This window comes from Nycticebus coucang, chromosome 19, assembly GCF_027406575.1.
Source record: "Nycticebus coucang isolate mNycCou1 chromosome 19, mNycCou1.pri, whole genome shotgun sequence".
NCBI lineage: Eukaryota > Metazoa > Chordata > Mammalia > Primates > Lorisidae > Nycticebus > Nycticebus coucang.
The window spans coordinates 36,336,185-36,350,092 of NC_069798.1; the positions used below are offsets into that span (position 1 = coordinate 36,336,185).

The 13,908-nt window shown below is 39.9% G+C and overlaps 1 pseudogene; it reads left to right on the forward strand.

Annotated features, from left to right (window-relative positions):
• Nucleotides 1-6,605: 6,605 nt before the first annotated feature.
• Nucleotides 6,606-11,478, forward strand: LOC128571700 (peptidyl-prolyl cis-trans isomerase A-like; annotated as a pseudogene).
• Nucleotides 11,479-13,908: the final 2,430 nt, after the last annotated feature.

The window sequence follows — 13,908 nt, forward strand, 5'->3', positions numbered from 1 at the left end:
AATTGTGTTGTCCTCAGCTGCACTTGCTATACCTCTACCTTCCCTTGTTTTTCTCTTCAGGCTTACCAAAGCCCTCTACTTACAGGTTCAATCCCTTCCCAATGTCCAAGTTGATCCAGCATGAACAGAAAATTCTGTGTCCCAGCCTTAGTCCTGACTCCTGCATTACCCAAACATGCACACATCTTCTCCAATCCAGTAGAGAGACTGATCTAGAAATGTGGCCTCTTGCATTAATCCTTCAGTATCTGATTGGCTGACTCCAGATATTACAGTCTGGATGGAAAAAAAAATAAGTGGCCTGGAGCTCAGATCTCAGTAAATAAGGGCAGATTCTGGTCCTCTGATAGAGGAGTTGCAGGTAGAGGAGTTGGACTCTGCTGGCAGGAGCTTAGAAAGAGCTAAGGGCTTGCAGCAGTGTGTTTACAACCACAGTAGTAGAAGATGAATATAATTCAGGTTGGATTATATTCACATTTTTTTCTTCTGATTTTAAAAGAAATTACAATATTAAATGGGCTTGGGGTCACAAGGCAGGGTCTTGGTAGAAGGAATGAAGTGGCTTGACACAGAGTCTGTGCCGGGGAATAAAGGAACTCTGGGAGGAGCCCTCCCTAGTAAACTTTGGGTCGTATTTATTATCATAAACCAGGAAGAAGCAGACAAATGCTGCTTGTCCGACATTAGGGAGGAGATGGAGAAGGTCAGATAGAATGTCTCCACCTTCGTTTTTGTAAAACCACAGACCTTGAGCACAACCTCTGCTTCCAGCATCAAGAGACCTTTGGAATCTAGAGAATCTTTACCATAGTTATTATTGCCACACCTCACACATACATTTTCTCTTGGGGGCCATTTTTCTGATCTCCTGGACACACACAACTCACATGCCATTATTGGGATTCTCCAGGTCTCCCAAGCAGGAAGCAAGTCTTATGCTAAAGATCAGGGCTCAGTTTCCCATACAAAATATGTTAATGTCCTCTAAAAGTATCATGGGCCTGTGTATACTTGTCTTAGGGATAAGTTGGCCCTCATTTGTAGGGGGGTGAAGGAGAAATGGTTGGAGGTAGGCCTGAGGTAGGTTATATAAGAGATAAAAAGAAGTAACAGGCTCGGTGCCTGTGGCTCAAGTGGCTAAGGGGCCAGCCACATACATCTGAGCTGGTGGGTTCAAATTCAGCCTGGGCATGCCAAACAACAATGATGGCTACAAACTAAAAAAAAAAAAAAAAAATAGCCGGGTGTTGCAGCAGGCACCTGTAATCCCAGCTACTTGGGAGGTGGAGGCAAGAGAATCACTTGAGCCCAGGAGTTGGAGATTGCTGTGAGCTGTAATGCCATGGCACTCTACCCAGGGTGACAGCTTGAGACTCTGTCTCAAAAAGAAGTAACAGTCTCCATTTGAAAGGGAGAGTGTTGTCATCAGGGGACAGATCTCCCTAAAACATAGAGGTGAAGAACTATTCAGAAATGAGGCTGAGTTTACCATTCTCATCTCAGAATATGGTTCTGAGATGGTTCTTCAAGGCACAGTGAAATGACTGGGAGAAGAGAAAGTGGGTATTGAGTCAGATTAGGGGCAATGTACACATGTGGGAATGAGAATTCAGATAATGATAGATAACCTGGACTTCTGATGGTACAGGGTATAGGACAGGAAAAATATCTTTTTCTCTACTCACTTTAGGTTCATATTTGAGGCCTTTCTAACCACACACATTAACAAGAAAAGCAAATTTATTCATTGTGTTTTATAGGACATGGGAGTATTTACATATATAATGTGTGAATATACAAATGTGTGCATATAGATGTATGTGTGTGTTTATCTCACATGTTCCTGCTGTAGTTTTATGTGTATCTTGAAAAGTGGGCTCCATAAATATTATTTTACGGTTTATTAATGTATTAGAGTAAGGCTCTTACTCTCCATGTTGTGAGTCATTTATGTTTTTGTGCCTCCTGTAATGTAGGTGTCCTTTATTCTACTTTTCTAGAGGACAGGAACAAGTTTATGGCAACTACAGGTTAATAAGTACTACTTATGTTTATTTTGATGATAGTGAAAAGATACTTTTTTAGCTTTCTCTATTAAAAATATCAACTATTGAGATCCAAGCAAGATGGCGGCCGAGTAACAACTTCCTTGCAACTGGGCACCATGAGTCTGGGCAGACAAGACTCCAGGCATCTCTGGCCGGTGGGATCTGCCTATAATCATCCCTTTGAAGACACAGGGAGTCAGTGAGAGACTTCTGGACCCCAAGCGGAGGATAAAAGCAGTGGAAAAGTGGCAAGTGGCTACATATGTTCGTTCAGTCTAATCCTGCCAGCAACTGTAAGTACAGCAGCAGTGAAACTGCAAACTGGAAAGGCCTTACCTGTGAGCTGTTTTGGTGTTTTTGGACTTGGCATCAGTTGAACTGCCTTGGGAAAGCTTGGGAAGGAGTGCAAACAACTTTGGGCATTGTCTAGGGCCCCAGACTGAGCCACTGAGCAGGAAGGAGCTAATAGTGTTCGGCTGTGAGCCGATGGAGCCACTGTGAGAGAACTGCCCCAGCAAGCTCCGCCCTCAGGTTCACAGAGCAAGGATGGGGCGGGAGCTAGTAATCTAGTGACTGAGCAGCCCAAAGGCGGGGACTGAGCCCCCTTACAGCCTTAACCCTCAGGGGCAGAGTGAGACTGGTTTTGGCACACTGGGTAAGTGGATAGCCACTGGGAAAGCTTCTGCTTAGCCAGTTTAAAAGTTTAAAGTGCCCTTTAAGAGGTTTGAAGAGATATTTAGGGTCTCCACCCTGCTGGGTTTGAGAAATCAGTGGAGGCCACCGGTCGTATCAGCATTGTGATTAATATCTCATACCCAAGAAGATCACCTGTTGCCTAGACAATATGCAACAAGATATATATACCACTTTGTTTTGTTTTTGTTTGTTTGTTTTTTTATTTGTTTTTTGTTGTTATTGTCTTTTTTTTTATTAAATCATAGCTGTGTAAATTAATGCAATTGTTGTTTTGTTTTTTAATTTCAACCTTTCCCTATAGATTTTTCTTTTCTTTTTTCTTTCTTTTCTTTCTCCATTTTTCTAGTTTAAATACAATTTCCCATCGTTGCCTTTTTCTTTCTTTTTTTTTTTAAGGTTAACGATCATTTAATGTATTGACATTTTCAGTTATAAATGTGTAATTCACATATACAGGGGAAAACAGGTTCTGTAGACAATACTAGAGACCAGGAAGCAATCACAAAAAAGACCAACTCTGGAAAGAGAAGTGGAACTGTATTCCATGCCTTATGTCTATATAAACTAAGGAAAACAAAAATTAAGATTACACAGGACCAACACTTGATGTGAAAAATAAACTTGAGTCATTTGTCCCAATTGCAGGGCCTTCTTCTACTGCTCCAAATGGCAAACCTGTGTCCTATGAACTAAAATAGATATAGTCTGGCAATGACAATCTGAGACATGAATGACAATCTGAGACATGAATGACAATCTGAGACATGAATGACAATCTGAGACATTAACAATAGGTCTCCCTCTTCTCTTTAATATCCAAGACCCTGAAGTTAACTCAAGAAATTAAAAGGACAATCAGATCAGCATGTATACAATGTCAATGGCTAACTTCTCCCAGGTATAGATCATCATTTAAAAGCACACATGGAAGGAAAATGCTTACTCAAACTTCCAACAAAATTCTTCCAACTCACACACTTAAGAAAAGACATCGCTAAGAAATGGAGGTCATGTGAAAGTGGGCATCTATGCAAGTTATGGCAGGCAATCAATCTGAGCTCACCATTACCCCCAGTGTGCATCTCATAACCAGATCAAGTCTACTGACAGTAAATTCCCAGGCCCCACTGTGGCTGCCTCATGAGGCTGGCCCCATGGGGATGGGGACTTGGACACACACAGGTTCACAGGCTTCTATCCACACCTCTCCCTCTTCAGCCAGAAGGAGCCAGGGAAGCCCACGGGTGCTCTTTCCTTCAAGAGCACCCAGGTATAACTGAATTCTGTGTGGTTCCTATAATTCCTGCCCAGTAACTCCAAGTTCAAATTACACTTGATGCAGCAGGAAAAACTATGAAAGTAAAAAAGTAAAAACTTTGAAAGTAAAACACACTGCTTTGACCATTGTTGCATTTTTTCAAAAATTAGAACTACATTTTTGTTAGTGTTTCTACCCCTATTACTTGGTTTTCCCCCCAATTTTATTCCATAAAGTTTTCTGTTTGCTTGCTTTGGTTTGATTTATAGCATTTTTGTCTTTCCTCTCTACTTGGTGGAGGTGGGGTACTGTGTCCGATTAGGCTAGCAAAGAACTGCTGACCTTAAGAGAACCACCCAACCCGGCACCCTCAGAGGTTGGGATTTTGTTAAGTTTGTGTCAAAGTACCCTACTGTACACCTATATTGCTATGTATCCCTCTTTCTGTGCCTCTCTTCTTTTTGTCAATATTCCCATTTACCCACCCGCTCTCCTTTCTCTTTATTCTTTCTTTCTTTCTTTCTTTCTTTCTTTCTTTCTTTCTTTCTTTCTTTCTTTCTTTCTTTCTTTCTTTCTTTCTTTCTTTCTTTCTTTCTTTTATCCCTTCTTGCTTTTCAACCTTCTCATCTTTCTGGTCCTGTACCAAAAGGAATAAACAAAACCTTAGTCCACAGGCACGGCAACTTAAAGAGGAAGAGGAAGTGAAAGGAAAATTAGGGCAAGGAAACAGATAAAAGAAATCACTCATGAGGAAGAATCAGCAGAAAACTCCTGGCAACATGAAGAACCAGTCCAGAACAACCCCTCCAAGGGACCATGAGGTAGCTACTGCAGAGGATTCTACCTACAAAGAAATGTTAGGAATGACAGAAAGGGAATTTAGAATACAAATGATGAAAACAACAAAAGAAAAGATGGAAACAATGACAGAAACTGCTAATAAAGTGGAAAATAACCAAAAGGAAATCCAAAAACAGAATCAAATAAGAGATGAACAATATGAAGAATATAGAAGGGATATAGCAGAGCTGAAGGAACTGAAACAGTCAATTAGGGAACTTAAAGATGCAATAGAAAGTATCAGCAACTTTTGGAGGTAGAGGACAAAGTTCTTGAGATAATGCAGACAGTTAAAGAGGCAGAAAAGAAGAGAGAGAAAGCAGAACATTCACTGACAGAATTATGGGACTATGAAGCATTCCAACATATGAATTATGGGAATGCCAAAAGGGGAAGAAGAATGCCCCAGAGGAAAGGAAGCCATACTAGAGAATATTAAAAATGAAAATTTCCCAAATATCACCAAAGATTCTGACACACTCCTTACAGAGGGATATTGGACCCCAGGTAACCTCGACTCTAACCGAGCTTCTCCAAGACACATTGCGATGAACCTGTCCAAAGTCAAGACAAAAGAAAAGATTCTGCAAGCTGCCAGGAGTAAGCGCCAGTTGACCCACAGGGGCAAATCCATCAGGGTGACTGCAGACTTCTCTAATGAAAATTTCCAAGCAAGAAGACAATGGTCATCTACCTTTAATCTACTTAAACAGAACAATTTTCAGCCCAGAATTCTATATATCCTGCTAAGCTAAGCTTTAAAATTGATGGAGAAATCAAATCATTTACATATATACAAACATTGAGGAAATTCGCCATAACAAGACCAGCTCTACAGGAAATACTTCAACCTGTTCTACACACTATCACAATGGATCAGCAGCAAAATAAGAGCTCAGAAATTAAAGGACAAAACCTAACTTCCACACTGATGCATAAGAGAAAACTAAGCAAAGGACTCTCACAAAATAAGATGAATAGAATACTACCACACTTGGGTGGCGCCTGTGGCTCAAGGAGTAGGGCGCCAGTCCCATATGCTGGAGGTGGCAGGTTCAAACCCAGCCCCGGCCAAAAACCACACACACACACACACACAAAAAGAATACTACCACACTTATCAATTATCTCAATAAATGTTAATTGCTTGAATTTCCCACTGAAGAGACATAGATTGGCTGACTGGATTAAAAAACACAAGCCATCCATTTGCTGTCTGCAGGAAACACACCTAGCTTCAAAAGACAAATTAAAACTGACTCAAGGTGGGGCAGCGCCTGTGGCTCAGTCAGTAAGGCGCTGGCCCCATATACCGAGGGTGACGGGTTCAAACCTGACCCCTGCCAAACTGCAACCAAAAAATAGCCGGGCGTTGTGGTGGACATCTGTAGTCCCAGCTACTTGGGAGGCTGAGGCAAGAGAATCACTTAAGCCCAGGAGTTGGAGGTTGCTGTGAGCTGTGTGAGGCCACGGTACTCTACAGAGGGCCATAAAGTGAGACTCTGTCTCTACCAAAAAAAAAAAAAAAAAAAACTGACTCAAGGTTTGGAAGACAAATTTTCAGGCAAATGAAATTCAGAAGAAAAGAGGAGTTGCAATCTTATTTTCTTTTTTTTTTTTTACGGACAAAGAAATTTGGATTTTATTTCATTTGTATGTGTTGCAAAATATTATTTTTTGATTCTTTTCAATCATTTAATAATGTAAAAGCTATTCTTAGCTCACAGGCCATGTAAAAGCAAGTGGCAGGTTTTGCAGATGCTGCCGCTTCCCACAGTCTTCTGGAATCAGCCATGGTCAACCCCAGTGTGTTCCTCGATATTGATGCTGATGGTGAGCCCTTGGGCCAAGTCTCCTTCCAGCTGCTTGCAGACAAAGTTCCAAACACAGCAGAAACTTCCATGCTCCGAGCACTGGAGAAAAGGATTTGGTTATAAGGGTTCCTGCTTTCACAGAATTATCCCAGGGTTTATGTGCCAGGGCGGGGACTTCACGCGCCATATGGCCCTGTGCAACGGACCGCCCTGTCGGTGGCCTTCAGTCCGAGGGAGTGCAGGGAGAAGGAACGAGGAAAGTTGAGAGGTCGGCGCAGGAAAGACAGTCTGGCACACCATGGGTGAAGTATGCAGCTGTAAATTTATTGGGTACACATGTTGGTATTTATACATTTTTACAGAGCTTACATAATGTAATCTTTTTGCTTACGTGTGCGGGTTATCTTTGCGTTTACAAGTGTGATTTATCATGTTATGTTTTAACGTTCCGCTTCCGGAGGGTGGCGGTTATTAGTCAACTCTGCCCGCTTCCTCCTATCTCAGTTTCTTATTATCTTTTTAGAACAGCTTGACATCTTCTTTACGTTAATGCTTGACTAATTTTACATTTACTATTTGATCTTATTGTTATTGATAATTATAATTTTGATTTAGAGTAAATTCCTTGACAAGTATTATTTTTCCTATTGATTTTTATTATGCGTGACAATTGGTGAAACAAGATGTTCTGAACAGGACTTTATGGTGGGTGGATGTGTTTCAGTGACTTTGTAACTTACGTAGATAATTTGTATTTCATGTCCTTGGGCTTATCGTCTTAGCTCACTGGTGGGAAAACATCTTTATGTGCTCATTGTTGGTGCCACTGAGTTTAGCAGCTCACAAGGCTGTGCTCTATCTGAATTAGTAGTGCATTGTGCTCATTCTTAGGAAAGTACATATTGACAATTTATCAGAACAAACAGACTTCTGGTACAGGATGACAAACACATGAGTAGACGCCACAATCTTTAAACTTAAGCGGGTAACTGAGCATGCTAGGCAACATTTCTGATGCTGTGTATACTGGGGGCGCTGGGGGCAAAGCTCCGGGGAGCACAAACCACCTTCCCGTCGTTCTGTAACGCGGACAGTACTGCCTCACTACGGCTATATGCCGTGGGTGCGGCATTTCCCCCTTTTTTGTTTTTAAACCGCAGTTCAAAGACTTTTTGGTGTATAGAGATAATAGAGGAAAACAGACACCGTATGAGACATGGTAACAACAACATAACACAAAATAACAAATAACCAATAATGGTTATGAGCACAATATACTGGATCCAGTCAAGAGGATTGAGTGTTCTAAACCTATTAGTTAAAGATTGAGCTAATGTATTAAGAGAAGTTACTGGCAAGTGAGCTTGACTTAGGGCTGTAATATCTTGTTGTAAGCCGTGTAAATCATGTGTTATATTATTGTCTTTCCAAACACTTTGTAAATGTGCTTGTACTTTACTTTATGATTCAGACATGTTGTATGGTAAAGGTGTAATGCAAATAGTCTGAAATGCTGAGTGATACTTTGTTTGTAGTTTCTGCTGTATGTACTTAATGTTCTGATCTAAAGTTAAGACTACTTTTTTTAACACATTTAATTTAGTTTTAAGCTTATTATCCATATTAGCTTGTGTCATTAATGTTAAAGTTATATTATTGTTAAGAGTATTGACATAGTATGTTGTATGTATTTGTTGCATTAAAGCTGTAGTAGTTACAGCAAAAGTAGTGATTATAGAAATTAACGTTGCAATGTTTAAAATTAAAGCTGTCATAAATTTCTTAGGTCTAATTAATTCATTAAGTGTTTTTAACACTTGTAATGTTGTATTATCATACTATGGATTGCTTTGTAGATTTACAGGTAATATCACATAAGAAGGTTTTTTTATAGTTAACATAACATTTACTTGTTTATCATGTTGAATATTAAAGGATGTAATACAATTAGTTATTTTTACAAGTTAAAAGATTTTAAAGGAAATATATAGTTAACTGGATTACATGTAAATTCTTTCATAAATTCTTTTTTATGAGTTTCATTTAACCTGCACAGACCATCTACAAACATTTTAAACTTTCTTGAACTTTTGCCCTGCCTTTTACTTTTTTACATAACTATTCTGTTTCAGGACAAAATTTATCACACAAGACTCTTTCTTTACACAATGTCATTCTCCTTTCTGTTTAATTTTTCTTACTCTCAAAAGCTCACTTTCCACCAGACAGGATCTCAGTTTACCATGAAGTCACCTATTCACTCAGCTAAACTGATAATTAGAAGGTTTAAAAGGTAAGAATTTTATCTGTTGACAAAGATTCAGTTTGTAAAAATATTTTTTTTATTTATACAAATTACTAGTGGTAAAGGGTCAATAATAAAGGTTTTAAATTTCACCCTTGGGATTCTGTCAGTGCTGTTGTCTGGGGGCTGTAACACTTGGGAGGCAGGCCCGCCCCACGAAGGGCAGGGGGGCCCCCAGCTTCCTTCTCTGCTGGGCTTTTTCAGTTGTCTTGGAGTCAGTGGAAATGCGTCCGGTGGTTTTGTTTGCTATCGGCGAGTGTACTTTCATTTTTTTCAAGCGGCGGGTGAGATTTTGTAGTAGCTGTTGGCGTCTCCTTCTGCGTTGTCTTTTCCGAATCTGAGTTGACTACTACTGGAATAACTTCAAAGTTTTTAGTATAATTTGAACTTCTACTAATTATAATTCCAATCGTTCCAGGCAAAAGTTGTCTTTTCATTGCAGTGGGGATTAAAGTAACACCGTCCTATTTGGATAATAAGACATTCTTTTCATTTGCTAAATTTAAACCTGCACTCTCAGGAGTGCCCTGTGAAAGGTCATGAATAGTAAATTCAGGGGCTTGAGGATTCAATGTAGATAAAGGCTGTGTGTTACAAGCTACAGCCTGCTCTCCCTTGGGGCCTGGGCTGGGAGAATGCCCCTTATCTAGTTTTTTGATCTCTGTACGTCCTGATCCTCAGGATCAGTGTCTCCCTTGTTATTTAAGGGGGTTCCATTCTTATGAAATTTTGATTTACATTCATTTCTCTAATGTCGCCCCTTCTTACAACGAGGGCATAAGCCGGGCGGTTCCCCCCTCGGCTTATTGGCATGGGACTGTTTACAGTCCTTCTGCATGTGACCTGGCTTGCCACAATTGTAGCAAGTGTCAGCAGGAGCTCTCGGCCCCTTACCTCCCTTATTGAAGGTATTTTTAATATAGGCGCTGAATTTCTGTCCTTGCATTGCTGCAGCATAGGCCATACCTTGGACTATAGCTGGTGAGGCATCCATGCATGCTTTAATATCTTTGGTTAATGCGTGCCCCATGGTACCTGCTGATTGCTCACACTTAACCGGTCAGCCTTTACCGGCGGGACTGCAGCTCCCTGGTGAGAGCCGCCCTCAACCTTGAAAAAGAAAGAAAGAGAGAGAAGATTACCTGTCCTTCAGGTCCCTGTTCGAGGCGCCACCTGCAACGGCCCGCTCAGTCGGTGGCCTTCAGTCCGAGGGAGTGCAGGGAGAAGGAACGAGGAAAGTTGAGAGGTCGGCGCAGGAAAGACAGTCTGGCACACCACGGGTGAAGTATGCAGCTGTAAATTTATTGGGTACACATGTTGGTATTTATACATTTTTACAGAGCTTACATAATGTAATCTTTTTGCTTACGTGTGCGGGTTATCTTTGCGTTTACAAGTGTGATTTATCATGTTATGTTTTAACGTTCCGCTTCCGGAGGGTGGCGGTTATTAGTCAACTCTGCCCGCTTCCTCCTATCTCAGTTTCTTATTATCTTTTTAGAACAGCTTGACATCTTCTTTACGTTAATGCTTGACTAATTTTACATTTACTATTTAATCTTATTGTTATTGATAATTATAATTTTAATTTAGAGTAAATTCCTTAACAAGTATTATTTTTCCTATTGATTTTTATTATGCGTGACAATTGGTGAAACAAGATGTTCTGAACAGGACTTTATGGTGGGTGGATGTGTTTCAGTGACTTTGTAACTTATGTAGATAATTTGTATTTCATGTCCTTGGGCTTATCGTCTTAGCTCACTGGTGGGAAAACATCTTTATGTGCTCATTGTTGGTGCCACTGAGTTTAGCAACTCACAAGGCTGTACTCTATCTAGATTAGTAATACATTGTGCTCATTCTTAGGAAAGTACATATTGACAATTTATGAGAACAAACAGACTTCTGATACAGGATGACAAACACATGAGTAGACGCCACAATCTTTAAACTTAAGCGGGTAACTGAGCATGCTAGGCAACATTTCTGATGCTGTGTATACTGGGGGCGCTGGGGGCAAAGCTCCGAGGAGCACAAACCACCTTCCCGTCGTTCTGTAACGCGGACAGTACTGCCTCACTACGGCTATATGCCGTGGGTGCGGCAGCCCTGGTGGCAAGTCTATCCCTGGGGAGAAATTTGAAGATGAGAACTTCGTCCTGAAGCACACAGGTCCTGGCATCTCGTCCATGGCAAATGTTGGACCCAACACAAACGGTTCCCAGTTTTTCATCTGCACTACCCAGACTGAGGGGTTGGATGGAAAGCATGTGGGCTTTGGCAAGGTGATGAGAGGGCATGAGTGTTGTGGAAGCCACGGAGCACTCTGTGTCCAAGAATGGCAGGACCAGCAAGACACCCCCATTACCCACTATGGACAACTGTAATAAATTTGACATAATGTTTTGTTTCAACCACCAAACCATTCCTTGTGCAGTTCAGGAGAACACTCCTCTACCCAATTTGCTCGCAATATCCTGTAATCTTTGTGTTCTCACTGCAGTTCTTTTATAACATTTTCCTTATTCCTCTCCGTGTCTAGCTGGATTGCAGAGTAAAGAGTATGATTATGAAATAAAAACTAAATAATAAAGTAATAAAGAAATAACAGGCCCGTCTTAGCCTGGGGACCATCATGTGCCAAGCCCTGGGTAGGAGCTATAGAAGACTGGGAACCAGCATCCTCATTTCTTAGAGGAAACTGAGGCTCACAGAGGTGAAATGACTGGCCAAGGTCTCATAACCAATTTGTGGCAGGAATGGAGTTCAGAAAAATATTGTTTTGTTTCCAGAATGGCGGATTGAAAGCAAGGATGGAGAAATGTCCTTCCTAAATTCAACTCACCAGGACAGGTGATGGGTCCTTTGAATGAGAGATGTCACATGAACTAGTCACAGCAGCTCCTAATAGCCATCCTGTCATTGTGTAAAATAACTTATTACCTTTTGATCACCACACTCACTCTGAAGGTTCTGCTTCAGCCAGAACCCTTCAGCTTGGTTCTTTCCAGCCTTCTGAGAACTCTGACCATTTCTTTTGAAGCTTAAGTAACCACCTCCACTTTGGTATTCTAAACCTAGAACTCCAAGAAATAAGTATCAATGTGGCTGAAGAGCAATGATCAATGTTAATTATTTCAAAGAGCAGAGTATAGCAGGTGGCAACCAATTTAGCTTCAAGATTAAAGCATCTCTACCACTCATTTCAGAAACTAACTTAGCCTCCTTCCCACTCCAATCCCTTCCCTCTTTTTAGTAAATGATTTTTCTTTTCCTATTTTTCTTTCTTTATTCTACCTTTCCTTGGTATCAACTCTCATTTTCATTTTCCTGTGGCCCTTTTTATTTTGCCCTACACTTCAACTAACTGAAATGAATTTTTAGAATTAAAATACATGCACATATCCAATCATATTTAATTGACCTGTTCTTTAAATAGCATCCTGCAGTTTTAAAAGAAAAGAAAAAAGACCCAAAATTAAAGTAACTTTTTACACTGTATCCTTCATCTAACTTTTTTAATTATATTTTTTTCAGATAAGTTTATGGTTTTCTACCCTGTTATACATTCAATCAAGATTTAAAATTTTAGGCTTGGCTCCCGTAGTTCAGTGGTTAGGGCGCCAGCCACATACACCAGGGCTGGTGGATTTGAACCCAGCCCAGGCCTGCCAAACAACAATGACAACTACAACAAAAAAATAGCCAGACGTTATGGTGGGCACCTATAGTGGGAGGCTGAGGCAGGAGAGTCACTGAAGCCCAAGAGTTTGAGGTTGCTGTGAGTTGTGATGCCACAAAACTCTCCTGAGGGTGACATAGTGAGACTCTGTCTCAAAAAAAAAATAAAATAAAATAAAATTTAAATTTTACACTAATGTTTTTCAGACAGTCTGCCATGATGATTTTTTATGAAGATTGCTCTACTATTTTGTTTTTACACACTTCCTCAAAAAGACATAATCTTGTACTTCTGTGAAGAGGAAGTAGCATCTTTATAAGGTAATTTTCAAAGTTCTTTTTGACAACTTTAATCAAAAACAACTGCAAACTTACAAGAATCTTTTCAACACATTTAATCCTCCTAGATCTGTCCAAACATAAGATTCTTCAGTCAAATAAACTAAGTCAAATAATTTAATAAAACTAAAATGAAAGGAAAATGCATTTCCTAAATTCGTACGAACCAAAATGCTACAAAAGGCTAAATATGAAGATTTCACACAAAAATGAAACAAAAACTCTTCCCACCAATGTCATTTGAGTTTGAGAGAAAGAAGAGCAGATAAAAGGTTGTAAATTTAAAACAAAAACTAAAATCATATTTTCACAGAGCTGAAATTGACCCTAAAAAACTGACCTCCTCCATCTGACAAATGAGGAACCAACCCAAGATTCAGGGACTATTTTTTGAGCACCAACCACAGGTCACTTGCTATACAAAGATCTTTCCCACTTCATTATCACAACTTCCCCATAAAGCAAGTTTTATTATACCCATTTTACAATCAAGGACAAAAAACTGACACAGGGAATTAGGAGCAGAGCTGTACTTATACCCCAGATTGTCTAGACATCAACTTCATTATGCAATCTTATTTTCAGATACATGTGGATTTAAAGCAACTAAAGTCAAAAAGGACAAAGATAGTCACTTTATATTGGTCAGGGAAAAAAAAAAAACAAGAAGATGTTTCAATTCTAAATATTTGGATGCTCCCATATTTTTGAAACAGACCTTACTCTGTCTGAGCAATTTGATATCCTATAATACCATAATAACAGGGGACTTTAACACTCCTCTGACAGAACTGGATAGATCCTCTAAACAGAAATTAAACAAAGATATAAGGGACTTAAATGAGACCCTAGAACAACTGTGCTTGATAGACGCATATAGAACACTTCATCCCAAAGATAAAGAATATACATTCTTCTCATTGC